Genomic DNA, 26431 nt, shown 5'->3' with positions numbered 1-26431 from the left:
CTCAGTGGAAACAATGCAAGCAGGAAGCAACACCTTTAAAGTACTGAGAGAAAACAATACAGTCTACTCAGATTTTTATACCCAGTAAAAATAGCTTTTAAAACTGAAGGCAGGGGGCTGGCCCAGTGGCATAGTGGTTAAGTTCACGTGCTCCACTTCAGCAGCCCAGGGTTCATGGTTTGGATCCTGGGCACAGACCTACGCACTGCTTATCAAGCCATGCTCTGGTGGCGTCCCATATAAAGTAGAGGAAGATGGGCATGGATATTAGCCCAGAGCCAGTCTTCCTCAGCAAAAAGAGAAGGATTGGCAACAGATGTTAGCTCAGGGCTAATCTTCCTCACCAAAAAAAAAAAAAAAAAAAACCTGAAGGCAAAATAAAGATATTTTCAGACACACAAAAGCTGAAAGAATTCATCAACGTCAGACGCAAGAAATGCTAAAGGAAGTCCTTTACGCAGAAGGAAAATGACTCCAGATGTAAATATGGTTCTACAAAAAGGCATAAAGGGCACCATAAATGGTAAGTAGATGGCTAGATAAGATTTTTTTAATTATTATATAAATCTCTTTAAAAGATAACTGTTAAAAAAATGATTACAATGTAATATGGGGTTTATAGCATATGTAAAGTTAAACATGACAACAGCAGCACAAAGGTTGGGAGCACAGAAATGAAAGTATACTATTATAAGGTTCCTGCACACTAAGCACCTCTGCAGTGCCCCATTGGAATGGTTGCTTAATAACTGTGATCCAAACTCTATCTGGATTCTGCGATTCCCAAAAAATTGCTTTTTCTAAATGGCTCATTCATTTATTCAACAAATTTTTACTAAGGAGCAATGCTATGGACTAAAAGTTTGTTTCCTCCAAAATTCATATGTTGAAATCCTACTCTCAAGGTGACAGTATTAGGAGGTGGGGCCCTAGGAGATAATTAGGTCATGAGGGTGGAGGCCCCCTGAATGAGATTAGTGCCCTCAAAAAAGGGACCCCAGAGAGGTATCTCTCCCTCTTTCTGCCACGTGAGGACACGAGAAGTCTACAACTTGGAAGAGCGTCCTCACCAGAACCCTACCATGCTGGTACCCTGATCTGAGACTTTCAGCGACCAGAACTTTTCGAAAAATAAATTTCTGTTGTTTACAAGCCACCAGCCTACGGTACTTGACTATAGCAGCCCGAACTAAGACATATGTGCCTACAATGTGAATTGATTTTAAAGCTCATCTCATATCTGAAAAGGCACTATAACTGCAGTAACAAGCATATGTAAGAGCAGCCATGAACCCTGACCTGCAGACAGATTTCTCAGGATGAAAAAGAATACTATTGGTCCCATCAGCATTTTCTCTATATCTGTACACATATTTGCAAATCAACCCTACTGTGGATAATGCACCAGGTTAGGACGGTTAGGTAGCCAGAGGCATGTGATGGTCAGTACAAGTCTACTATACTGGCTTGGACACCTAACTCAACCTCTCAGAAGCTCAGTTTCCTCATCTACACAATAAGAGAGGTAAAACAGATGATTTCTAAGACCCTTCCTGTGACCCAGATAATGCTGGAAAGGCTAATGTGCTAGTTAAGTCTTAAGTATTGAGACACTAAGAAAATATAATGACATACTCCAGGCATCTGTTTGTCACAAAATATTCTCAAAGTAATCCCAAAAGAACCATCATTTTGAAGGATGGCCACTCTTTCCCTCTCAAATTGTCATTCTGATTTTATGAAAATCAGTTGCCTACCAAGTGCCAACTCCCAATACTGCCTACCAATATTTTCTTTAGACAGAGTACTAACAATGATTCTTAACTATCTTCAAATCAGAAAGATGAATTTAATCTTAATCCTCAATAAAATCATAATATACATTTATAAAATATACAATTTTAGGAATATTTCTCTAAAAGCTTTCTGGAATTCCTAAAGAAAATCCATCAATTTTAGAAACAAAATTCCAAGGAATTATGAAAAATAGCGTAAAATCATCAAGTAACACTCCCCCTTCCCTCACAATAATACATTCTGGCACAAAGTAATTTTAGATGCGATATTATCATCTGTGTAGCATATTTAAACTAAAACTTGGGGGCAGATGTATGAACTAATTTGTCAGGGACAACATTCTCCCACCACTCTCAAAAAGAGATTACTAATGTCCTGTTTTAAGTACAGTCATCAGAGGATGCCAGCAGAGGAGAAAGGAAGAAAGTCACATCATGATTTGTGGGTAGGTTTTTAAAGTGCCTGAAGAAACAGAACCTTACTTTCATTTAACTCATAAGTTATTGCTTTGCAGAGTAATGTCAAGTGGCCTGTTTTAAATCAAAAAGAAGCAACTAAAAAGCCCCAGCAGCTCCAATTTAAAGAAATCCATTTTAACCTTTGTTTACTTTATTCTTGGCTTTGAAAAGTGGAATCACTAAACCTCCTCATTTCTCATGATGAGGGCTCGCAAGAATAATTAGGCATTCTTCTCAAAGTATTTTTTAAAAATATTTCTTACATAGAGAAACAAATAATTATCAGTTAGCTACCCTATAAGGGACATTTGAGAATAGTAGTACAGCACTGCTTTATCCAAATATGTGTTTTCCTTTACAGTTTAAAAAAAAAACCTCTACAAGTTTTTTCTTCAGTGCTCCCAAAGATTAGAGTAAAAATACAAACGCAACAAACCTATAATTAGCATTTCTAAATAGCAAACAATGTACAGTGTAATTTTATATGAATCAATTAACAAAAATTGTACATTCAGCAACACTCACTGAATGCCCACTATGTACAAGGCTATGTGATGTGGGAGTTAAAAAGATGAACAGAGAGAGCTTTCTATCTCTATGATAAGCTCCTTAATAGCATTAGTTTTGGGGATTTAACAAGTGAAAATAAAAAACAGCCCTTAATAGTTATCAGTCCCCCTGAGGCTCCCCATGACATCTGAGCAGTCACTCAAAGGCAGCGAAAGGTTGAAGACTCGACATTCCAGTGAGCCAGGGAGCCACAGGATACAGCCCCAAACCTAGGCAGTAAAATCAGGTGCCTTCTTCTTAAGAGACCCAGAAAAACACCTAGCAGCAAATACACAAGCATCCTTAGGAGCAAATCAACAGAAATATTGCGTGGAGGGGTAATCGTGGGATATGGGGGAGAGGAGCAGAGAGAAGGGAAAAGAAAGCTTACTGTTATTTGTTTAAAGCAGAATCTCCACTGTAAAGCCCAAAATTAAAATGCTGCCTTTACATACTGACACATGGAAGCTCTCATTTGATTTTAGAAATTGGGTTTTATGTTGATGGTTCTTTTAATCCTCAATCGAGATTAACAACTTTGGTCATATTTTACTATCTGCCAGATAGTATTTATACACTGAAGACAGCAAAGCCAGAGTTAAGAACCCAAAGCATCCAATGGACATACGCTACACCCAATTTCCTCTCAGAAAATAAAAACATTCATAAACTGTCATTAAGTAATAGTTACTAAACACCAACAGTGCACTGAATGCCTAGTGAGTTAGACAAAGTTGAATTTGAAGGAAATTTCTATTTGAATATTTATCCACTAACTGAAAAACTAAGAGTCAATTAAATTCTCTGTGGTCATTTTAGTTGTCATGTCTTTGATGCCACCATTTCTATAACAGCGGTGACTCCCTGATACGACTGGTGACATTTGATGAGTTGTCACTACAGGCCAGAAGAGCACAGAACACTCGACACAACAACCCAAGAGTTTGGTCCTAATAGTATTCCCATATTACAGCTAAGGAAATCACTTGGGCAAGTTACTTAACCTCTTTGTGCCTTGGTTTTCTCATCTTTAAAATGGAGCTAATCACAGTACTAACCAATAGCATTATTGTGAAAATTAAATGAGTTAATTCAAGTACAGTGCTTAAAACAATGCTTGACACGTAGTAAACTGCACATGCATCAGCTATTATTATTGTGTCTACATTTGCACAGCTAATAGGACAATTCTTTTTACTAAGCCCTCTCCTACCTTCTTAGTGGGAGTGAAAAATAGTTTAAAAAAAAAGGCTGAAGGGCTGAACTGTTAGACAATAAGTAACAAAGGCCTTAAAGTGTTCATATCCCTTAATCCTTAATCTGGCCATTCTAGGGAATAATCAGAATTGTAAATAAAAATATATATACAATGCCATGCATCAGGTTATTTATAATACCAAAAAGCCACCTAACTGTCCAAACAGAATTAAGTAAAACATGTCACGTACATAAGATGGAATATTATATACCCATTAAAAATTAAGTTTAGCTATAGAGACAGTAAAAAGATCAGTGGTTGCCAGGGGTTGGGGGGAGGGAGGGATGAATAGGTGGAACACAGAGGATTTTTAGGGCAGTGAAACTACCCTGTAAGATACTATGATGGTGGATACATGTCATTACACATTTGTCAAAACCCACGGAATATACAACACCAAAAGTGAACCCTGATGTAAAGTATGGAGTTTGGGTGATGATGATGTGTCAATGTGGGTTCAGTGATTGTAACAAATGTACCATTCTGGTGCTAGGTGTTCATACTGGAGGCTGGGCTTGTTTGGAGAAGGGAGTATATGGGAAATCTCTGTACAATTTTGCTGTGAATCTAAAAATGCTCTTAAAAAAAAGTCTATTTAAAAGATTAAATTTAGGTGAATAATAAATGGCACAAGAAATAATCATGATATGTTGTTGAGTAAAAGAAAGTAATTTGTAAAGAATTGAAGGAATATATCCAAACATTAGAAGTTAGCTTCCAGAAGCAGTATTATAGAAGATTTTAAAATATACTTTTCTATGTTTGCAAATTTTTGTACAATGAACTTGTATCACTTTAAATACAGGAGAAATTTTTAGGACTTTCCTCTAAAATTTCACCCAGTTTTTAATTTCAAGTTATTGGGAAAGGCATATACATTAAATAGGAAAGGAACAATCAGTGATATGAACTGACACTTCTAACATCTCCATAAACCTGAAAAATATCACCGATTACTAAAATCCTGTATCTTTGAGATATTACGCATTGATTCATTCCACAAATATTTATTGAGCACTCATCACGAACTAGGAACACAGCATCTGTCCCAGGAACACAGCAAAAACTGGGAGACAAACAACAACAGATAAACACATAAGGAAGAAGACGTTCTCAGACTGGGATGCACTGGGCAGTGATGGACGTACTTTAGTGGAGCGCTAGAGAAGGCCTCTCTGACACTTGAGCTCACACAGGAAAGGCGAGGAGGAGCCCATCAGGCAAAGCACGGGGGAAGAGTGTTCTAAAGAAAGAAAAAGAACAAGTGCCAAGACTCTGCAGTGACAACAACCCAGGTTTATTTAAGGAACAGCAAGGAGGCCAGTGTGGCTGGTCATCAGTGAAGGCTGGGTCTTAACAATTCTGCCTCTAAAATGTTTTCAAGTCACTAAACAATTACTATCTAAAATTGGTTCAGAGTCCAGGCTTCAGGGCCAGACAGGCTGGGTTGCAATCGAGCTTTGTAACTTACTACAGACAGATTGTAAGCTTGTCACCTCCTCTGTGGACCACAGCTTCCTCGTCTGTAAAATGGAGGTATCAATATCTATTGCAAGAGCAGCTCAAAGGCTTTAAATGAGAGGATAATCATCTCAAATGTTTAGTAGAATGCTTTGAAGACAAAAAATGCTAAAAGAATGGTGGCTAGTCTTAAAAGTGCTCTTTCAGGGAGCTAGCCCAGCGGTGTAGTGGTTAAGTTCGCATGCTCCGCTTTGGTGGCCCCGGGTTCGCGGGTTCGGATCCTGGGCACGGACATACACACTGCTCATCAAGCCATGCTGTGGTGGCATCCCACATAAAAAATAGAGGAAGATAGGCACAGATGTGAGCTCAGGGACAATCTTCCTTAGCAAAAAGAGGAAGATTGGCAACAGATATTAGTTCAGGGCCAATCTTCCTCACCAAACAAAAAGTGCTCTTTAAGGAGTTTTAAAAAACAAAAAACTCCTAGAAATTTCACTATGTTTGAATTTCATCAAAATAAACAGAATACATCTTACCTGACCTGATGCTTTTTCAGTTATAGGCCATGTCCCAGAAATTCTGTTATGTGTTCTTTCGTCAAGAAAAGCCAAAGAGGGGCTGGCCCAGTGGCACAAGCAGTTAAGTGCCCGCACTCTGCTGCGGTGGCCCGGGGTTCACCGGTTCAGATCCCAGGCGTGCACTGACGCACTGCTTGTCAAGCCATGCTGTGGCGGCGTCCCATATAAAGTGGAGGAAGATGGACATGGATGTTAGCCCAGGGCTAGTTTTCCTCAGCAAAAAAAACATGGCATATGTTAGCATAGGGCTGATCTCCTCACAAAAAAAAAAAAAAGAAAAGCCAAATAGTGGCCGGCCTGGTGGCGCAAGGGGTTACGTGCGCGCGCTCCGCTGTGGCAGCCCAGGGTTCCCCGGTTCAGATCCTGGGCGCGCACCAACACACTGCTTGTTGAGCCATGCTGTGGCGGTGTCCCATATAAACTGGAGGAAGACGGGCACAGATGTTAGCTCAGGGCCAATCTTCCTCAGTTAAAAGAGGAGGATCAGCATCAGATGTTAGCTCAGGGCTGATCCCCCTCACAAAAAAAAAAAAAAAAAAAAAGAAAAGCCAAAGAATCCCCAACAAAATCTCTCCGGCCACAAGGAGCATGAGGAGGGAATACTTTTCAAGATCTTTCTTCAATCCTCATTCCCCTTGACTCTTCTGTAATATTTGTGATAGCCCATTTCTCTTCCTAGAAATTCTCTTTTCTCGACTTGGGGAGATGATTCTCGGTCTTTCGCCTATTTATCAAACTATTCCTTCTCTATTTCAGAATTCTCCTCTATTCTTCCCATCCCCTGAAAATGTCATCAGTTCCTAAATTTTTACCCATGCCCCACTTCCCCACAAAACCTCCTGAGATGCTTCCAGAGGCTCTCACAGCACTAAATCACATTCTTGGTGTGACACTTACCTCATTACAGTTCACATTATACTAAGTATGTCTTATCTCCCCTGTTGAATGGGCAGATTCTTGAGAGCAGGATCGACAGCTTAATCATCTTTCTTTCTCCCTTAAGACTTAACAAAATCTCTTGAACATAATCATTGCTATAAGTAACTAAGTAGGTAAGCATATAAAATACTTTTAACAGATTAACATTAAAACAGAGCCTTGCAAATACTCTTGACAATTTTCTTATCTCTGTCAAATTAGCTTTTGATTTGTAACAAGGCATAAAAGACATTATGAATGTATTTACATTTTATATAGTAAATTTTCCAATTAATGAATACTAATATACCTAATTTTCAATTAACATGCTAAAAATAATAACAGCTATTATATAGCGCTCACTACATGCCCACTCTAAGAAACTTATCTGCATTAACTCACTCTATCCTCCCAACAACCCTATGTGTTAGGTACTATTTTTATATCTCCCATTTTATGAATGAGGTAACTAAGGCAGAAGAGGGTTAAATGACTTATTCAAGGTTACACAACTGGACAAAGTGAAGCCAGGATTTGAACTCAGGCAGCCTTGGCCTCACTCTGTGCTTGTAATCCTAAGCCTTACCTAAATAGTCAATTACTATAAAAATCTAATTTTACGTCAGCATATTTGAACTCATTTAGAACTTTTTACAGAAGATTGTTATTCATAAGTAATATATTTTTTCTGTAATATAAACAAATACATCTGTATTAACTACATCAAAATTCTGGCTAAAGTACACATATACAATCTACTAATGCATATTTCATAATGTCAATTTCGCATTAAATATTACAATATTTTAAGTTACCTTATCCTACTTCTGAATGCTAAAAGGTGCTACCAGTCTAACATGAAATCTTCTTGACTATCCTGGGAAATTTTTATTTCCATATACATTTTTCTGTATTCTGTATAAATTTTTAAATTCAACATAACTAAGAATTTTCATAAATTTATAACATAAATCACACTAATGCTACTTAGCACTAGGTGTCACAGAGGACAACCACAATATTGTTACAATCTTGTTGAAAATGACAATTTAATATACGATGTTAGGTTTTTAAAGGCTATATTTAGCCTTAATTACTTTCTTACCACTAGAAAATAATCTCTCCTATTACAAAGTCTGCTTAATTCTCAGATATTGTTATACTTAAAGCTTTTACGTTAATTCACTCAAATACATCGATGGAGAATTCTACTATTAAAATGCAAAGTGAACTTTTAATCAACAAAATTCTTAAAATGTGATTAGCCACTGCTGGTAGACCTGGTTTCTCAGCAGTTAATTTTTAGAGAAAAATTGTTTTGGTCTTTGCCTGACTAAAAGTAAAAACATCCAGGAGTGCTCAGAAGTAAAATCCTATTGACTTTAACTATAAAAGCAACCTGCCGAACCAGGCATTTTTCTGCCCTTTTTAGGAGTGTAAAGCCTAATGTACGTATCTTAGTCTCCACCAGGCTCATTCCCCGAGTCCTGGCACGTGCTCTTCCCTCAACCAGGAAAGGATCTGCACCCAGATTTTTCCACAACCTGCCCCTTCCCATTATTCATGCTCAGCTCAAATGTCTCCACCTAGTAATGCCTTGCTTGGCCAGTCCACCCAAAGAAGCCCACTGTTATGGGCTGAACTGTGTCCCCCCAAAAGATATGCTGAAGTCCTAACTCCCAACACCCCAGAAGTGACCTCACTTGGAAACAGGGCTGTTGCAAGGTAGTTAAGATGAGGTCATACTGGCATAGGGTCGGCCCTTATGACTGGTGTTGTTACATGAAGAGGAGACGCACTGACACAGAAAAAAGGTCAAGTGTAGAAGGAGGCAGAGATTGGAGTTACGCTACCCCAAGAAAATGAACTCCTGGGGCTGCCAGAAGGCGGAAGAGGCAAGGAAGTCTCCGTCTTGATTTTGGACTTCTAGCCTCCAGTGCTGTGAGATAACACATTTCTATTGTTTTAAGCCACCCAGTTCACGGTGCTTTGTTATGGCAGCCCTAGGAAACTAATAAACCCACCACCAACTGCTCATGCCCCATCAGTCATTCTTATTTCCCCATAGTTCTTAATAGTATCTAAAACAGCAATGTACTTTTTTGTGTGTGTGAGGAAGATTAGCCCTGAGCTAACATCCGTTGCCAATCCCCCTTTTTGCTGAGGAAGACTGGCCCTGGGCTAACATCCGTGCCCATCTTCCTCTACTTTATATGGGACGCCGCCACAGCATGGCTCGATAAGCGGTGCATAGGTCTGCACCCGGGATCCGAACCTGTGAACTCCAGGCTGCTGAAGTGGAGCGCGCAAACTTAACTGGTATGCCACCGGACCAGCCCCAGCAATGTACCTTTACTGATTGTCTCCCTTCATTAGAATGTCAGTTCCATGAGGGCAGGGGCCTTTTCTGACTTCAATGCACAGAGCCTGGCACATAGTAGATGCCCAAGAAATATTTTGCCAAATAAATTAATGATCCTGAAAAAGATGATAGGATTAAAGAATATCAGAATGATAATTCATTTCCAATATTTGGAGCAACTATAAACCCTCCTGTAATCTAAAACAAAGTCTAATACCAGATTTATCTAGCACTGAGTGAGACTTCGAACCATCTTAACTATCCGGAAAATGAAACACTGAGCTAAGGAAAAACAGCTTCAGTAAAATGAGAGGCAAAAAGCATTCCTCACTTACTACTTCAAAGATGTGGCTGCAGTAAAATTACTTTTTGAACCAACATTCTCTATGTGTCAGGATAGAAGGCTCATCTCATGGAAGGCAGCACAGGTGTCAGAAGCCTGCTGGCTAATGGAAGGAGAAAGCAAAAGATCTTCAAGAAAAAAGCCAGTTAGGAGTCAAACGAGAAGAATTCTGGGATTATTTGGTAAAGGAGCAATTAGCGCTGCCCCACAGCCAAAGTCATCTGTACTACAGACGTGAATAATAATAGACATTCTTAGTCTTGAGTCACTAGCATCTCTTTAGGGGCTCTCTGTTGTTGGGGTCTCTATGTGCAATTCTTTACGTGAGTAAAAAATTCTACAGAGATTTCCACTTTTAAGAAAAGGTTTAAAACAAAGGAGGGAAAGTTCATGTTTAATGGGGGTGAGTGTCACTTGTGGGACAGAAAAATGAAGAGCCACGGAGCAGGGAAGTGCACTCTGAGGGAAGCAACCAAATGTCCAACAGAGGGGACACCTAAGGAGCTTTAAAGACAGAAAGGAACAGTAAAGAGGCCTGGCCCTAAAAAAAGGAGCTCCTCCTCTGCTTGGGAAGACAAAATATACAAGGAGGCAACCAAAGGAAGACACACAGTGGAACAGGGGAACAAGAAGTGTGGAGTTGCAGGGGACAGTGACTGCCGTGGGGTTTTGTGAATGATGAGGTGCGAGGGGGCCAGCAGAAGCAATGGGAGAGAGGGACCTGGGTGTGGAAAGGACAATGGCCAGGCAATGGGGGCTGAAAGGGGACAAAAAGCCACTGGGTGGGGAGAAGGAAGGGCAGCACTGGTGGAAGGAGCCAGAGATGGGTTGACCTTGGTGATTGACGCCTGTTTTACCCCAAACTGGTCAGAAATTGGAATTTTCTACTTAAACTTTCCACATAATAATAAATTAATTTTCAAAGAACCATACCGTTGACCATTAAAAAAAAACTACTGAATATAATAAAATTGTAATTGGTATTTGATTTCCAAGTCAATTCTGAATTTATAGTGAAACAGGGCAGGTTAGCATTAAATCAGTTATCTCTGGACAAGTCTACAGAAAAAATACAGTTATTTTGGTTTTCTGGTTATTTGGATTCTACGTAAATGGGAATTTAACAATGATTAATAATCATACTTCCCATCTACACAGGACTTAATAGTTCTCTAAGTGTTTTCACATACTAATGTGAAATGGGATCATTCCAACAACCACCGTTTTACCCTCATTGATCAGATGGGCTCCCAGAGGTTACTGGCCCAGAGTCAGCTGCTTAACAAGTGGAGAAGCTGGAGAAGCTGTCCACGAAACCTACTCCAGGGCTCTTCCTGTCAAATATAAACTGCTGCTCCGAAAAGAGTGTATTGTGATAAACAGCACCACAAGTTGGCAAGCTATTTTCAAAGAGGGATATATTAAAAAAAAAAGCAGTTGAATGTGCAGCAAGGAGGAGAAACAGTTTAGCACAATACCATGTACACATGTATTCAATATACGCTACTGAATCTCTTAAAGAAATGCAGTTAAATGTCCATTCATGTCAGCTTAAACCTGCTCCCCAAATCCCATTAGGAATTAGATACACTAGTTAAGGCTCAAATGCATCCTGAAATTTCAACAGCCCTGGAAAGTTGTGGAAAGGGTCTTCCAGATACTGCCACACATCCTCCACAAGGCATTCCAGTGTCTCTTCTTCTGTGAGACAGAGCTTCTCTGACCTTTCCCCATCCACCTCTACCATTCTTTGCTCTTCAAGTCACCCCACTTTGACACCAAAAGCTTCTTGTGGCACGCCACTATGAGGCTGCTGCCTATTCCTCCCAGTTTCCAAATAAACTTGTTTGATAGAGAACCTAGCTACTAAAATATCAGAACTTCCACAGGGAAAAGGAATGCATATTATTTACTTGATTCATTTATTAGGATACATATTTAATCCTAACCACACTCAGAGGTTAAAAGAAAGAGACTGGTGCAACATTTTCCCCCTGTATAATTAGTCAGTGTCATTTCCGCTTTAACATTACCAATTCCAAGAGGCCAGCCCGGTGGTGTAGCGGTTGAGTTTGCACACTCTGCTTTGGCAGCTCAGGGTTCATGGGTTCAGATGCTGGGCTCGGACCTACACACTGCTCCTCAAGCCATGCTGTGGTGGCATCCCATGTACAAAATAGAGGAAGACTGGCACAGATGTTAGCTCAGAGACAATCTTCCTCAAGCAAAAAGAGGAAGATTAGCAACAGATGTTAGCTCAGGGCCAATTTCCACACCAAAAAAAAAAAAAAAAAAATTACCAATTCCAAATGAAGGGCTATGTCTATTAACTTGAATAAACATGTATTAATGATGATAATTAAACTATTTTTATTTCTTTTTAGGAAAATTATTTTGCAGCACAATATCTCGGATTGTCACCAAGTTTTTCCTTTTCCTCAGTATAACTCATAATTATTCATATTATTGCTTATTAAATTCATATCAGCACGTAATTACTCCTCCCAAAGCTATGACCCACGAACCATTCAGTTGCTACTTCGGCTTCCTCCTCCTTACTATTCTGTACCTTAATATTTGGAACCCCTTTGTGGGCTCTAGGAAGGCAAAGCACAATGAAACACTCTTATAAAAGCATGTGTTTAAGAGCAGAAAATCATAAGTGGTTTTGGAAGTAATTATAAAAATATATTCCAGGGAAGGGATATTTCAAGGGATGAAGGGAATAATCTTATCTATGACCCACACAGAGTGAAGAGATAGTAAGTTCCAGAACAGGCTCCCAAATCAAGGACACTTTTAAAAAATGTAGATTCCTAGACACCATACCAAACCTCAGGGGTAGCAGCAGATCTCAAGCTTGTGACCCATAAAATCACATTTTTCTCTATTTTACCACTGTGAGCTACACCTGATGAAGTTGGAGTAGCAATTAATAGCATCTCTATTTCTGTGCTCTCCCAGCCTCAGGCTTCTGCCATCACCTTCTTCAATGTCTGTTCTCCCTGAACTCTCATCCGCATCCTGGTCCTAATCAATGTCCCTTGGGTCTCCCTCCCAGTAAGACCAGTTAGCTGGGAACATAGTGGCAAAGGCAAGGCAACTGCAGAGAACCAACGTGTGCCAACTTTGCCCCAAAGGGCAACTGCTTCCAGTTTCCCTCCTCTTGAACTTGAGCCTGTCAGGGTAGCAGTGAGGGTGAGTCATTATGGCAACTACCATGTTCTTATATCCACACAGAATGGGCCCCAACCTTACAAAGGAATGCTACTAGTTACAACTTCTACTCAACATTCTTAATCAGTACAAGTGACCCTCAAGAAATTTAAAAATTATCTTGGTTTGAATAGATAATATGTTCACATATTTAAAAATTCAAACCAGGGGGCCGGCCCGGTGGTGTAGTGGTCAAGTGCGTGTGCTTCACTTTCGCGGCCCTGGGTTCGCAGGTTCAGATCACGGCGCGCACCAACGCACCACTTGTCAAGCCATGCTCTGGCGGCGTCCCATATAAATTAGAGGAAGATGTGTACAGATGTTAGCCCAGGGTCAATCTTCCTCAGCAAAAAAGAGGAGGACTGGCATCGGATGTTAGCTCAGGGCTGATCTTCCTCACAAAAAAAAAAAAAAATTCAAACGGCAGTATCGGGTGTTACTAAATAAGTGTACTAAATAGGTGTCCTTTCCATCCTGACCCCAACCACCCACTTCTCTTCCCCAGGGGCAATCACTGTTACCAGTTTTTTTTTTGTCACCTTCCAGAGATAGTCTTTACAGTTCCTAGCATAAACACATATTTATAAACTCATATTTAACACCAATGGCCATATACTACTCTGCACCTTGATTTGTTCCCTTATTATATCTTAGAGATCATTCCACATCAGCAAATACAGAATGATCTCGTTCTTTTTAATAGCTATCTAGTTTTTTTTCTGCTCCTAATTTATTTAGCCAATCCCATATTGATGGATATTTAGCTCTTAAAGGATTAAAATCTTTTGTCATTACAGACAATGCTGCAATGGATGTCTCTGTACAAATTCATTTTGCAACGTACAAGTGTATCTGTAGAAAAATTTCTTAGATTTCCTGGGACAAGAAGGTAGGTGAATTTTTTAATTTTGGCAGTATTCCAAATTGCTATCCATTGATGCTGTGCCATTTTGTACCCCTCCCAATAATGTTTGAGCCTGTCAGTTTCCCCAAAGCCCTGCCACCATAAGGCATTAACAAACATCAAGATCTTTGCCAATTTAATAGCTAAACAATTTTAAATGGTATTTCTCTTATCGTGAGTTGAGCATAATTTCACATTTGTAAGTGCCATTTGTAATTCCTTTTCTGTGAACTGTTTGTTCATCTCCTGTGCCCCTTTTTCTATTCGACTGTCATTTTTCTTATTGATACACAGAAGCTCCTTGGATATTAAGGAGTTACCTTAATTGATACATGTTATAAATAGTTTCTTCTAGGTGTGGTAATGTTTATCTTCTGCCTGTGACACATACTATCTTTACTTAAATGGAGTTTAATGTACCAATCTTTTATCTCATGCCTTCTGTATTCTTCAAGATGTTTAAAAGCTTTCCTTTTTTTTAAGTGTAGAGACAGACATCTCCCATAATATCTGATCTCCGTAAGGCTTCAGTTCACACTTTTATTTCCTTTGTTGGCACTTTTTGAAATGAGACTGGAAGACAAGCTGGGATATAATATCCATCGACTTCCCTCCCTGGCCTTCCTATTCCGTGATCCTGAGCTCTTGTGGATTTTGCTCTCTCCTTCTCCCTTGCTTTCTTCTTGGAGTTTCACACGAGCCCTACATTTGCTTGGCCTACCTTGCAGATCACATTCTTTTTCTAGTTCCTGCTTCAATTTGAAGTTTATTGAGATCAAAGAGAATTTCATTAATGTCTTTTCATAATCAACATGCCATTCAAACTGTGCTACTTTTTCTATTCTAGGGAAATTAAACAACAAAAACTGTTCAGATTGCTGCCTGATGGGGTGAGAATATGCAAAAGCTTGTCTAGCTGCTACAGATAAACAGAAACCAAAAATGTTATCTTAATTTAAAATAAAATCAGACTTTCGACTTTATCTCCAGAAAAGACATGTAAACAAATTATTTTATTTTAATGTTCTTTTAGATACCTTATTCTTCAAACTTTAGTAGTTAATAACAGTTTGTTACTTGAGGCAACATTGTATTATGCATAAAAAACATCAAAGTAACTTCTCCAAATTTAGGATAAAACTTAAGCACTGGTTTAGGAGATGAGAAATAAAGCTATTGCTGGAAATCGAGGCCAGGTTTATTTTAGGTTTGACTTTTGAAAAAGATTCTAAAAATACACTGCTGTTGTTCTTCCTCCTACTTCTACACTCTTTTCAAAAGGTGGATAGGTCTGTCTCAAGAGCTACAGTGAGGGCCGGCCCCGTGGCTTAGCGGTTGGGTGCACGCGCTCCGCTGCTGGCGGCCCGGGTTTGGACCCCGGGCACGCACCGACGCACCGCTTCTCCGGCCATGCTGAGGCCGCGTCCCACATACAGCAACTAGAAGGATGTGCAGCTATGACATACAACTATCTACTGGCGCTTTGGGGGAAAAAATAAAAAAATTATTAAAAAAAAAAAAAAAAGAGCTACAGTGAGAACTGTCTCAATAAGATGCAAGATAAAGAAGTAAAAGTTAGTATTCTATTCCTGACTCAATTCCCTCTACACTTTGGTTTTCTCTCATATTAGTACATGGAAAGAGAATGACAAAGAAAAAGAGATAGAAAAGAATCTAGCACAAGATAATTTAATCTTTCTCTATCCTTTCCTGTCCATTGAGTTCAAGACAAAGCTATGGGTATCAAAATAGCAAACACTAAAAAATGTTAAATAACGATATTTGTAATGTTTATTCCTCTCATCATACCCTGGAAAACAAAGCCTTTTCTCTAAAAAATTTTAAAATATATGTATGATTTCACTTTCTACACCAGCTATTCAAGGAGAATGATAGAAAGGAAGCATAAAATCCCACTGGCGGGGTTGCTATTGTTTCATTTTCTCATTCACCTACCCATAACTTAGGGAAGAGCTTTATTTCCTGTTACCACCAACAGAAGTAAATTATTTGGCACATTATCTCCTAGCTACATTTGCACATGGGGCTAATGTCTCACTGGGTAAGTGTCTGGGCCTCAGTTTTCTCACCTGGAAAATGGGAGAGGTTGGCCTAGAAGATTTTTTAAACCCCTTTCAGCTCTAACATCTTACAAATATAAAGGTCATTCAAGCATCAGCACATCAAGCAAATATGAGTATTCCAGCATATGGGTATTTTCTTCACATATTTTATAAATTAACATATAGGTTTTCCTGAACAGAAAAACATAATTCATCATTTCTAAAGAAGAAGATAATTCTTGTGTATTAATCATGAATTCTTTGTACTTAGTCTCACAATATTGGTGAAACATATTCAAATAACAATCTGCCAATATTTTACTTAAATGTTTTTTGCTTGTTTGAACTTATGTTTACTTACTTAAACTTAGTTACCTATTTACTTACATCAACTTAAGTTTAAGAGTTAAGTTACATACTTAACACTCTCTCTAACCCCGTTATCCCTTAGATAGTCCTGGGTATTAAGCTACGTGTGTGGCCTCCTTTCTAACTCTGCCTTGTCAGCTTTCTATATAGATTTTCTGAGACACTGGCCCTATCAGATGAAATTACCTCACACGGGGTAGTTTTTACTTTCAAGTAATCTGCCAAACCACTGTCAGAAAGAGTCACTGGACTTTTCTTTTTCCCATAATTCGCTACCTCATTAACATAATCCTTATAATTTACATATATTTAACATTTACATTTAAAAACTACACTCACACACAAAGTAAATGAACGCAAACTTACAAGGGAATGGGTTCATATAACCCACCAGAAACTTCATCTTGAGATTATCATGATTCAATATACTCAAGTCTCTGTAACAACCCAAGTCAGATCTCTTAATAACCATTCACCTTTGTCTATTTTCTATTTTTCCCTTTAAAAATCAACTCAACACTAAGTCATATTCCACTCCTAACAAATCTGAATTCACCCATCCCTTCCCTGACGTCTGTCTTTCTCCTATTTGATAACACTTAAGTGTCTTCATGACAAAAGGACTTACCACAAGTAAGTCCTTTTAAAGCCTTCTGCTTTTAAAAAACCAATAAAATAGAACTATATTTAAAGTAACTGTTCTTTGCAAGGGCTGCATTTTTTTCCCATAGCACTATCAACTCAAGGAGGTCTAAACATAAATCTGGAAAAAGTTTAGGGAACAAAAGAAAAAATAGATACTTCATGCAAATTCTAAAACCCAAGCCAGATCCACCCCACACACATGCATACATATTCAATGGTGATTTGTTTTTAGTAGACTCTGTTCTGGGTAGACCTTTGAGGGCAGACATGTTTATGACCCAGCACCCAATACAATATCTGGCACATGCTAGGTGTTCAATAACCTGGCTGAATGAAGAAGAAAGGCACTTGATGTGCCCATGCCACCTCCACATGAGACCCACAGACAGTGGTCGCCTCTCTGTGAAAGTGATCGGCCAGGGGTTTGGTAACTGAATGGCTGGATGCAGAACTGCCTCCAAAGTCCATGGAAACTCAGAACCAGAAACCAGAACAGCAGACCACCAATTTCAGTAACTGACATGTACAGCATGTCAGTTATCCCTAAAATTAATTTTAGTGCTTTTTCTTGACAAAAGCTGCTAAGTTCACTCTGTATTTCAAATCATTAAACACTTATATCTATTTAGGGAAAGTAAGGAACATATAGCTGAAGCAAGGGATGTGGATAATCATCCCTGAATAATAGAGGCTTATAGAGAGAGTCCTTTACTCTCTTATGAACTTTTTTGATAACTTCTGATTTTATTGGTAAGCAAAAAGATTTTTTCCTTGGGAGGTCTGTCTTTTTTTTTTTTTTTTTTTTTGTATTAAAGATGTTGCCACATTTCCATTCAACTGCTGTTGGAACTATCAGCAAGATGTTCTCCAAATCACTATGCCCGGGAAAGGCAATTGAGGACCAGAGTCTCTTGAAGAAAACTATACAGCCACCAATTACTATATCAGCTGATGCAAAATCAGTGAGAAAGTCAAGTCAGAGATGATGAAAAGGTGTCAAGAAATATAAGTAAAATCAGAAAAAGAATTTTAGAATATGATGAGAAAATGCTAAAAACCTATCACAATATTTACAAATTAAATAGCCTGCTAAAATGATATTCAATCAAAATGACACTATATTTTATTCCAGAATAGCATAAGAAATACCAATAGCCTTATTCTTGTCCCCATAGGAAAGCACCCGCAACTCTTTATTAAAATGATGAGAACTTAAAGGTTTGCAAACCCTTTACCTTTTTCAAGAGGGTATACGTTAGAGAATATAAACGCACTTTATATTCTCTTGCAACATTAGATAAGAAACAGTATGAAAGCAAACATCACCCCTAAAGGTTCCAGTTCCTCAATCATCTCTTGTTCCCTACACCCATATGATGTGGCTATTAGTATCTTCATTTTAGAGATGCTGTAACTGAGGATCTGCTTATTTTTCCCCAAATCACATACAACTAGTAAACTGTCAAGTGGGATATGATCCATCCCTTCTGACTTTGACCCCAGCACACTCTCAACTCCATGAACCCTCCCTCACGGTCAATGCCGAAACATCTTCTTAGCACCTTAACCCAGAACTTATTTACCTCATTTACATTAGTAAAAAAAATAATACAAATGAATTTGTATTATTCCCTCTCACACACTCTTCCACACTCACTCAGATACATCATTAGAGGATCACATTCTTCAGTGTGCGTGTCCTAAGTGCCCGCCAGCTCCACGCCCATGTTTTCAAACGTGAGCTTGTATATCGATTGCCCCACATTCGACACGTCTAAATCATACTAAAAGCTCCCACCGCAACTTCTATGTTTCTTTTAATTATAGTCAAACATCTTTCACTCTTTCCTCCTCCTCTTATCTAGGATCGTAAGTCTTGGATTCTTCTCCCAGTGTCTTTTTAACTCTGTTCTTTCCTTTTAGTTTTCTCCAAATGGAGAACTCTCATCTCAGTCAGCAGCCTGCTAACTAGGGGCCCTGCCTTGGACCTCTCTCCCCACCCCAAGTCCCCCAAATCCATTAGTTCCCTAGACTAGTTTATAAACCCTTAGAGTGGTTCACAATTGGAAATTTTCACATGGAATTTTCACATGGTTTCCTCCACTTCCATTCACATTATTTCCTCTGTCGGAGATGGCCTTCCTCTTCTTAGCCAGGCCACTTCCTGTTCATCCTTCCTGCAAGTCTTATCCATGAGCTCTTGGCAACTCATGCCTACACACAGGGACTGCTTCCTCACCCCTCAACTGACACCTTGTGGGTGCTTTGGCACAACAGCTTATTCTGCCTTGTGATGACTCTGTGTTGTCCTTATTTTCTTTTGTCTTAGAACTTTCAATTATCACTGATCCCTGCATAACTCTCTTTTTTTTAATATAATGATCACCACCACCAATGAACTTACCACCAAACCCAAGAACTAGATCATTACCAATAACTTACACCCACCTATGTGTTCCTCCCCATGCCATCCCTTGGTCCTCCCAAAAGATGACTGCCATCCTAAGTTTTAAGTTCATCATTCTCTTGCTTTTTAAAAAAATACGTGTATTTCAACACACACACACACACACATTATATATATAAAAATGCGTGTTTGTATTTGATGATTTGTGTTTGCTTGTTTCCCTGGCTTGTGTAAATTAGCACAACAATGTGGGAAAATAATTTGACAATATCTAGTAAGTTGAATATTCACACACCTTACAAATCAACAATTCTAAACCTTGGTATTTACCAAGAGAAAAACTTGCACATGCGCCCCAGTAAATAAGAATGATCGAAGTAGCACTCTGCAATATTTTTAAAAATGAAAAAAATTAAAGGCCATCGGCAGGAGAACCGGGAAACACACTGTGTTATGGACACGTAATGACATGTTGTGCAGCAGTGCAAGTGAAATGAACTACAGCTACACACGAAGTGGACGAATCTTAGCGACATTATGTTGAGTGGGGAAAAAAAAGTTCCAGAAGTCAACAGATAGCAAGAGACCTTTTTTTTAAAAAAAATTAAAAACAGACTGAAAAAAGTATTATAATTATTAGTTAACATTTGCAGTGGAAAAAAAAAAAATCGCACTTTTGAGAATTCATGCCTTATCCTCCAGAACTAGACTACAACTCTTGAGGGCAGGGACGTCTTTTTATTTTTATTTGTGTTTCCCACATGTTTAGACCAGTGTCTTGAACAGAGGGGCTCAATAAGTAATTATCCACTGAATGATTACTGAATGCTACTTAACCAAGGCATTTTAATAAAATTTAAATCTTCTCCCTAGTCTAACAGTTTCATGAATAAAGTCACATCAAACTTTCATTTACTTATGCATTAACCTAGTTCTATTTCTGCAGTGGTACTACACACCTCCAGCCACAAACACTTCATCTTGGAAGTTGTTTACCTTTCTTCTTGGAGTAAAGTCACCATAAGGTTAAAGCAATCTAGAGACAAGAAAACTTGTATTATGCAATCCTGTAAAAGTCCAACAGAATCACATTATACTATAACCAAGAGACATCTGATAAACCATCATAATTTGAAATCCCAAAAGGAATCCATCCACTGAATGTATAATTGAGTTATCAACACCAAAACTGAAAATATGAGCAAAAACAGGATTTTTAGACTTTCTAAAAGCCAAGATTTTAATTTCAAAATATTCTGTTTCTATTTTGAGGAAAAAAAATATTTTTAGAGGGAAACACATGAAATCCAGGGGTAAAAGAATAATAGGACTAATATTCCACCAGTCAGGGCCTTCCTTATAATCCAATGAGGGCTATGCATATTCTCTGTAGGTGATTATAGCCAGTTACACTGCAGCTTCCCTTTGACCTTGGGAACTCTGCTCTCTCTGAGTTACTGTGAGGTCTTCTGTTTCATTTATTATTAGTCTTTGTATCTGCAATGCTGTAGCATTCGATAGGACTATCAACATTGTGAGCTTGCAGTACCTAAAACTGTAAAAATGCTTCCAAAAAAACAAAGGAGGGGGAGAAAAAAAAGAAAACCAAGAGGAAAACAAAGTTAATGATATTAAGATGGGATATTTTTAAATTTTACCTTTGAAGAAAGAACACATTTATCAATCAGCTCTGTGATATTCAAGTATCCGTTAGCATGCAATTTTTAAATTTAAGAAAAAATGTTCAAGAAAAAATTATTTTGTTATTTGGGAAAAAATCACAACTGAATACAATATACAATTTGCTAAAAACCAGTCCAGCGATTTTAAAATGCAAATTTTTATAGAGAAAAAGCCTGTGAGACTTTACATCTGGGAGAAAGAAACAATCTGGAAACCCAGTGGGTTCACTTAGTTTCCTGTCATTTGCTTCATGTCCATTATGTAATGCTTTCCCCGGCTTTAGTTCTCTATGTTTAAGCTACCGTTCAGGTATCTCAGAGAATGGCCACAAAATCAGTATCTGGTCCTAACTTTCAAAAACAGCTTAAAAGGTGTCATGCAGTTGCGTCTACATAGAGTAGAGGCTTAAGAAAAATGTGCTGGTGTCATTACTTCTTCCCGGCTTCCTCCCCAGGTCTCCCATCCCCTCCTCCCCCAGCATCCCCGGCGACAAGATGTGCGGGCAGCTCCCGGCTTGATGCAGGGGAAGCACGTCTTGACTGCAATGCAAACCCTGTCCCAATCTGAACCAAGGAAGGCAGACTCGGCCGTGGCCGGGGATGTGGACGAAGGCTGCAGGGAAGGCTGCTGCAGGGGCGCCAGCAGTGAGTGGGCAGGGGTGCCCGGCTAGGGCAGTCCGCAGTGCACGCGCACAATAAAACCCACTGCACAACTTCCCCAGCCGCTCCTCTCGGCCTCCCGGATCCCCTGAAAGGTGCGGCGTAGGCGTGAGCTGGAGCGGGCGCGGGCACTCTCTCCCGCGCCGGGTCGGTCCTCCGCCGACAATTACATCAGTCCCTCTCCCGGCCCCAGCGTCAATCCCCAGCAGCCTGCGGGAGCCCGGGCGCCGGGCGGCGCGGGGGACCGCGGGCGCCAGAGGCAGGCGGCCGGAATTCCCCGACAACGAGGGGGAAGGGAGGGCGGCGAGCGGGGACCGTGACCCACACGCCCCCTCCCACCTCGGCCGCGGGCCGGACTGGCACCACCGCCCCCGCCTCCCGGGCTATCCGGCCAGCGGAGCCCCGGGAAGGCTGCGATGCCTCGGGGACCCAAAGCCGGCTGCACACTCGCGCGTCCCTCAGGGTCCTCGGCCCTCCGGACGCGCACAATGCCCCCGGGCCGCGGTGCGGGGACCGTCGTGGCGGCTCCAGCGGTCCCCTCTGCAGCTAGGACTCCTACCTGGAAGGCGAGCAGCGGCGCCGCCAATTCTGCGGCGGCGGCGTCAGCGGCGGCGGCGGCGGCGGCGGGAGGCGGGAGACGGCCCCGGCGGGCGAGCGGGCTGGCCGTGGAGCGAGGCGCGGACGCCGCCTGCGCCGAGCCGCGGTCTCCAGCACCGACAGCGGCGGCGGTGCTGCGCCTCCAGTGGTCCGCCGCGCCGCAGCCCCTCCTCTCCCACGGGCGGGGCGCGCGGGCGGGGCGGCGCTCCGGGCTCCCCGCCCCCGGCTCCCGCTGGCTGGCGGGGCGGGAGTGGAGCCGCGGGCAGCAGGTGCTCCCGCTGCGCGCCCGCCTTGCCGCGCACCCCTCACTGCGCCGCCGGGGGAGCCGCGAGCCGGGCGCGCCAGGCCGGCGATGCGCGGCGTCCCACTGCCTGGGCTCACCCCGGCTCGGCCCGCGTGGGAACCCCTGGGGTCCTGAGATCACCGCCGTGGGGACCCACAACGGACATCCCCGGGCCTGAGCGCCATAGAAGCGACCCCGCCCGCCCAGGCCAGCGGAGGTGGGCCGGCCGCGGTTCGCAAAGGGTGGCCCCGAATGGCCCCAGCGCTCGGGTCGTGGAGCGCCGCCTCTCCGGGCACCGTGGGAGAGAGGATTCGGAAGGGCACAGCAGCCTGGGCACCAGCCCCTATGTCAGGCCGTCATTCAGGCTGGTTAACAAACACCCAGGACTGAGTGTGCCTGCTCTCCGCCGTGCCTGACACTCCGGAGCAAAAACTTCCCAGGCCCAGAGAAACTTGGGTTCCTTGAAAGAAAGGATCGGTGGCTTCAAGCTCCACCTCGCTACAACCCTTCCAACTCCTGAAACTCTGCAGCCCTTAAACCCGTCTCAGCCTGTGCCTGAGGGCAGCTTAATCTAAAGGCAAATTTGCTGAGGACAGGGTTATTTAAATATTTGCACAGACATTTCTTCTGTAAATGGATGACTGAGGAAATGTCAGAAGTATTTCAAGATGTTTCTATCATCACCATTTTCAGGGGAAAAAACCCACAGGAACAGCAATGGCGTGCTTTGTGGGCCCTCTGGGAGTCCGGATTGGATGAGTGGGGGAGGGGTGCCTTCAATAATTGAAGATATTGCTATCCACTGAGGCAACTGTGACGGCATTTTACTGTTCTCTGTGCTGATAAAATCCTGATTTGCTATGAAACATGGTCAAGTATACACACTCTTTCCCACATACAATTTCTCTTGAATCTCCAGTCTCACCTTTTGGATTAGCTTCTTCCGCCCTAACTAGCAACATTCTCATATCCTCCTGTCATAAAATAACAGATGCTGGGACCCAGTGACACGTCGAAGTTTCACCTCCACTCTTTCCCTGTGATGACAGTTTCCTCAAGGGAACGACTGGGGCGCTGACCTTCACTTGATCATCTGGGTTCCCTTGGCAGAAATTCTGCTGAAACCATTCTCTCTAAAAAGAAAAGAAAGCCAAACTCCATATATAAGAAAGTACAAAAGTGTGAAAGGAGATGAGAGCGCATACACAGAGTCTTTAACCTAAAGAAGTACTTCTCAAAAATTTTCACTGAGCCTCTAATAGCAGAGAACCATAAACTATCTGGGAGGGGAAAGGAACCATCATAACCTAAATCCCATGTTTTATCTTAAGAATTCTTGCACACTTTTCACTCTATTCCATAGTATCTCTGTGTGTTTTATTATTTTAAAAATAGGTTTTAAATATCTGGAAAAGTCTCCTACCTGTCTCATTGATTAATGATGAAATAAGATGTGATGGCACTACACCCATCCATTTGGGAAAATGGGTGGATTAAGAGGAGCTGACACTGCATATGAAGGCATTTTCTCCACTCTGCATCACAAGATTTTGAAAATTCACGCTGGCATAGATATGTAAATATGAATAAAAGGCTTTTCACTGCTTTTTGAGCTATGATAGGGTTAATGCTCAGAAGTTGCCAGAGAGCAATGTTTTCATTAAGTATATATTCTTGCTGAGAGTTTAGGTCACAAGTCATATGTTGGCTAAAAGGATCTCTCCTCCCTGATCCATCCCTTTTATTTGTTTCAGAGAAATACTTGTTCATGGACTTTTTCAGCGATGGAAGATAATGATATTCTTAAAATACTATTAGTGCTATAATTTCATCACACACAAATGAACTGAGACTTGCTCAAATCATAGTCCCCACTATTAGTTCTTTTCATATAACTTTCACACTTCATTTTCATTGCAATTTTTCTTTGGGTATAATTTTAACTGGGTTTCTTAGGAAGGCTGAAAATGCTAATACATCATTGAAATATTCAATCCCAGGGCATCAAGAGAGAGGAAAAGTGAACGTGTGACAGGGAAGAGTGGAAAGCAAATACATGGTGATGGTGAAATTGATATCGACCCTCTTAATCTCAAGTTAGTGTGCCCGATGTGCCATAAGGCAATCATTGAGACACCGGTGCTCACAGATGGAGAAAGTTTTACTCGAATTGGCCAAAATGAGAAGGCAGGAGGATAGGTTCTCTCAAATCCACCTTAAGGAAAGGAGAAAGCAGGCGGTCTTTATAGAGCTAAGGGGCTTTCAGAGGAGAAGTTTTGGAGAAACAATGGAGAAATCCATGTTTCTTTCACTCCAGATAAACTCTTGGGCAGTCAGAGTTCTGGGCATCAGAGGCAGCTGGGAGCCAGTTATTTGGTGATCATAACTTCCTTAAAGGCATTTCTTTTTCTTCTGCAAAACAGGTTCATTAATCCTCGTGACCCTTGAGTCACCTCTCAGGTTAAACAAGAAAACAGCAAATTAACAAGATTAACTTCTTTTCATCTGTGTCTGTGATGCAAACAAGGTCAAAGGGTAATCATGTTCTTATTGAATATTTACAGTAACCCTCAGGTACCTGGCTTCAATATGCTACCAACCTGTTCTATGCTTCATGAACTTGAAAAGACACAGCCAGTTGCTTGGCCCTGTGAAGTGTTTGTGCACAGGCTCTATAGAAAACTGTGCCCAGGAATAGTCCATTAAAGCAAAGACCAAAGAAGAAATTTACCTGCAAGCTCCCTCCCATCTCCTATCTCTCATTGGTCAAAATTTACCCCATTGTTGGTTAACTCCTCCAGCTTCCAGGTTGAGTCATCTGACTCCTCTGACAACTAGAGAAACCAACCCCATGCCTTGCAACCAGGGTATGGTATTTGTGCTGGATTGTTCTATAGGCAACTTGGTTATGCTGGAAACTGCATTTCCCAGAATCTCCTCTCCTATATATGCTTATGGGTCTATATTTGTTCAGATGAACAAAATCGAAGTTGCCTGAACTTTGAATTTCATTTCAACAAAAGTGAAGCAGCAGCCATTAAACTCTGAAAGTTATCATTGGTTAGAGGCAGCAAGAGACAAATGTCCAGATGCAAGAGGGTTCTTGTTTGTTCTCACTCTTCCCTGCTCTGTGTTCTCCTCTGCCCAATACCCGTGACCTCAGTCAACTAACAGACTCTTCACAGAGACTCACGAAGGTAGTGGTCACAGAGAGCCCATAACCTTCCGTAGACTTCTACACCAGCCCTCCTTGTGGTCCCACTACAGCAGCTGGATGTGCCTGGCTTTCAGATTTCCCTGCAAGCTCGAACTCCTTTGCCTGTGTCAGGGCTGGTCTCTGATCCTTCAACCCCTTTTAAGACTCTTAGTTCCCCAGCTCCTCTCACAAATGTAATTCCTATAATAAATTCTAATTGCTATAGTAAATTCCTTATTCAACATATTCATAGTAGTTCTGCTTCTCTGATTGAACTCTGTCTGCCAGGGTCTTAAGCTTGTGGCTGATCTGCTCCAGGAGGCCTGCACTGGGTCAGTCACTTGGGGACAGTTGAGGCCGGACAGGTAGCTCAGAAACCTGGAGAAATGTGAGGTCAAGAGAATCTGAGGAGGTACCCTAGCTGTGTCCTATACGAGCAACAACAATATTCATACCTTGTATTTGTTCATTGAGAGTGTTCAGCCTTGAAAATATTTTTCTTTTTTTTTTTTTGTGAGGAAGATCAGCCCTGAGCTAACATCCGTGCTAATCCTCCTCTTTTTGCTGAGGAAGACCGGCTCTGAGCTAACATCCATTGCCAATCCTCCTCCTTTTATTTCCCCAAAGCCCCAGTAGATAGTTGTATGTCATAGTTGCACATCCTTCTAGTTGCTGTATGTGG

At 41.1% G+C, this 26431-nt stretch overlaps 1 protein-coding gene across 1 annotated transcript in view; it reads right to left on the bottom strand.

Annotated features, from left to right (window-relative positions):
- OSBPL6 (oxysterol binding protein like 6) overlaps positions 1 to 22365 on the bottom strand; it is a 202091-nt gene extending 179726 nt beyond the window's left edge. The window contains exon 1 of the mRNA XM_087435435.1: positions 22233 to 22365. The gene's annotated coding sequence lies outside the window, so the exon portion shown is untranslated. The remainder of the gene's footprint in view (positions 1 to 22232) is intronic.
- Between the last annotated feature and the right edge of the window lie 4066 nt (positions 22366 to 26431).

The sequence above is a fragment of the Ceratotherium simum genome, chromosome 9 (genome assembly GCF_057802395.1).
Source record: "Ceratotherium simum simum isolate JZ-2026a chromosome 9, ASM5780239v1, whole genome shotgun sequence".
Taxonomy (NCBI): domain Eukaryota; kingdom Metazoa; phylum Chordata; class Mammalia; order Perissodactyla; family Rhinocerotidae; genus Ceratotherium; species Ceratotherium simum.
This window is presented reverse-complemented; position numbering and strand designations above follow the sequence as displayed.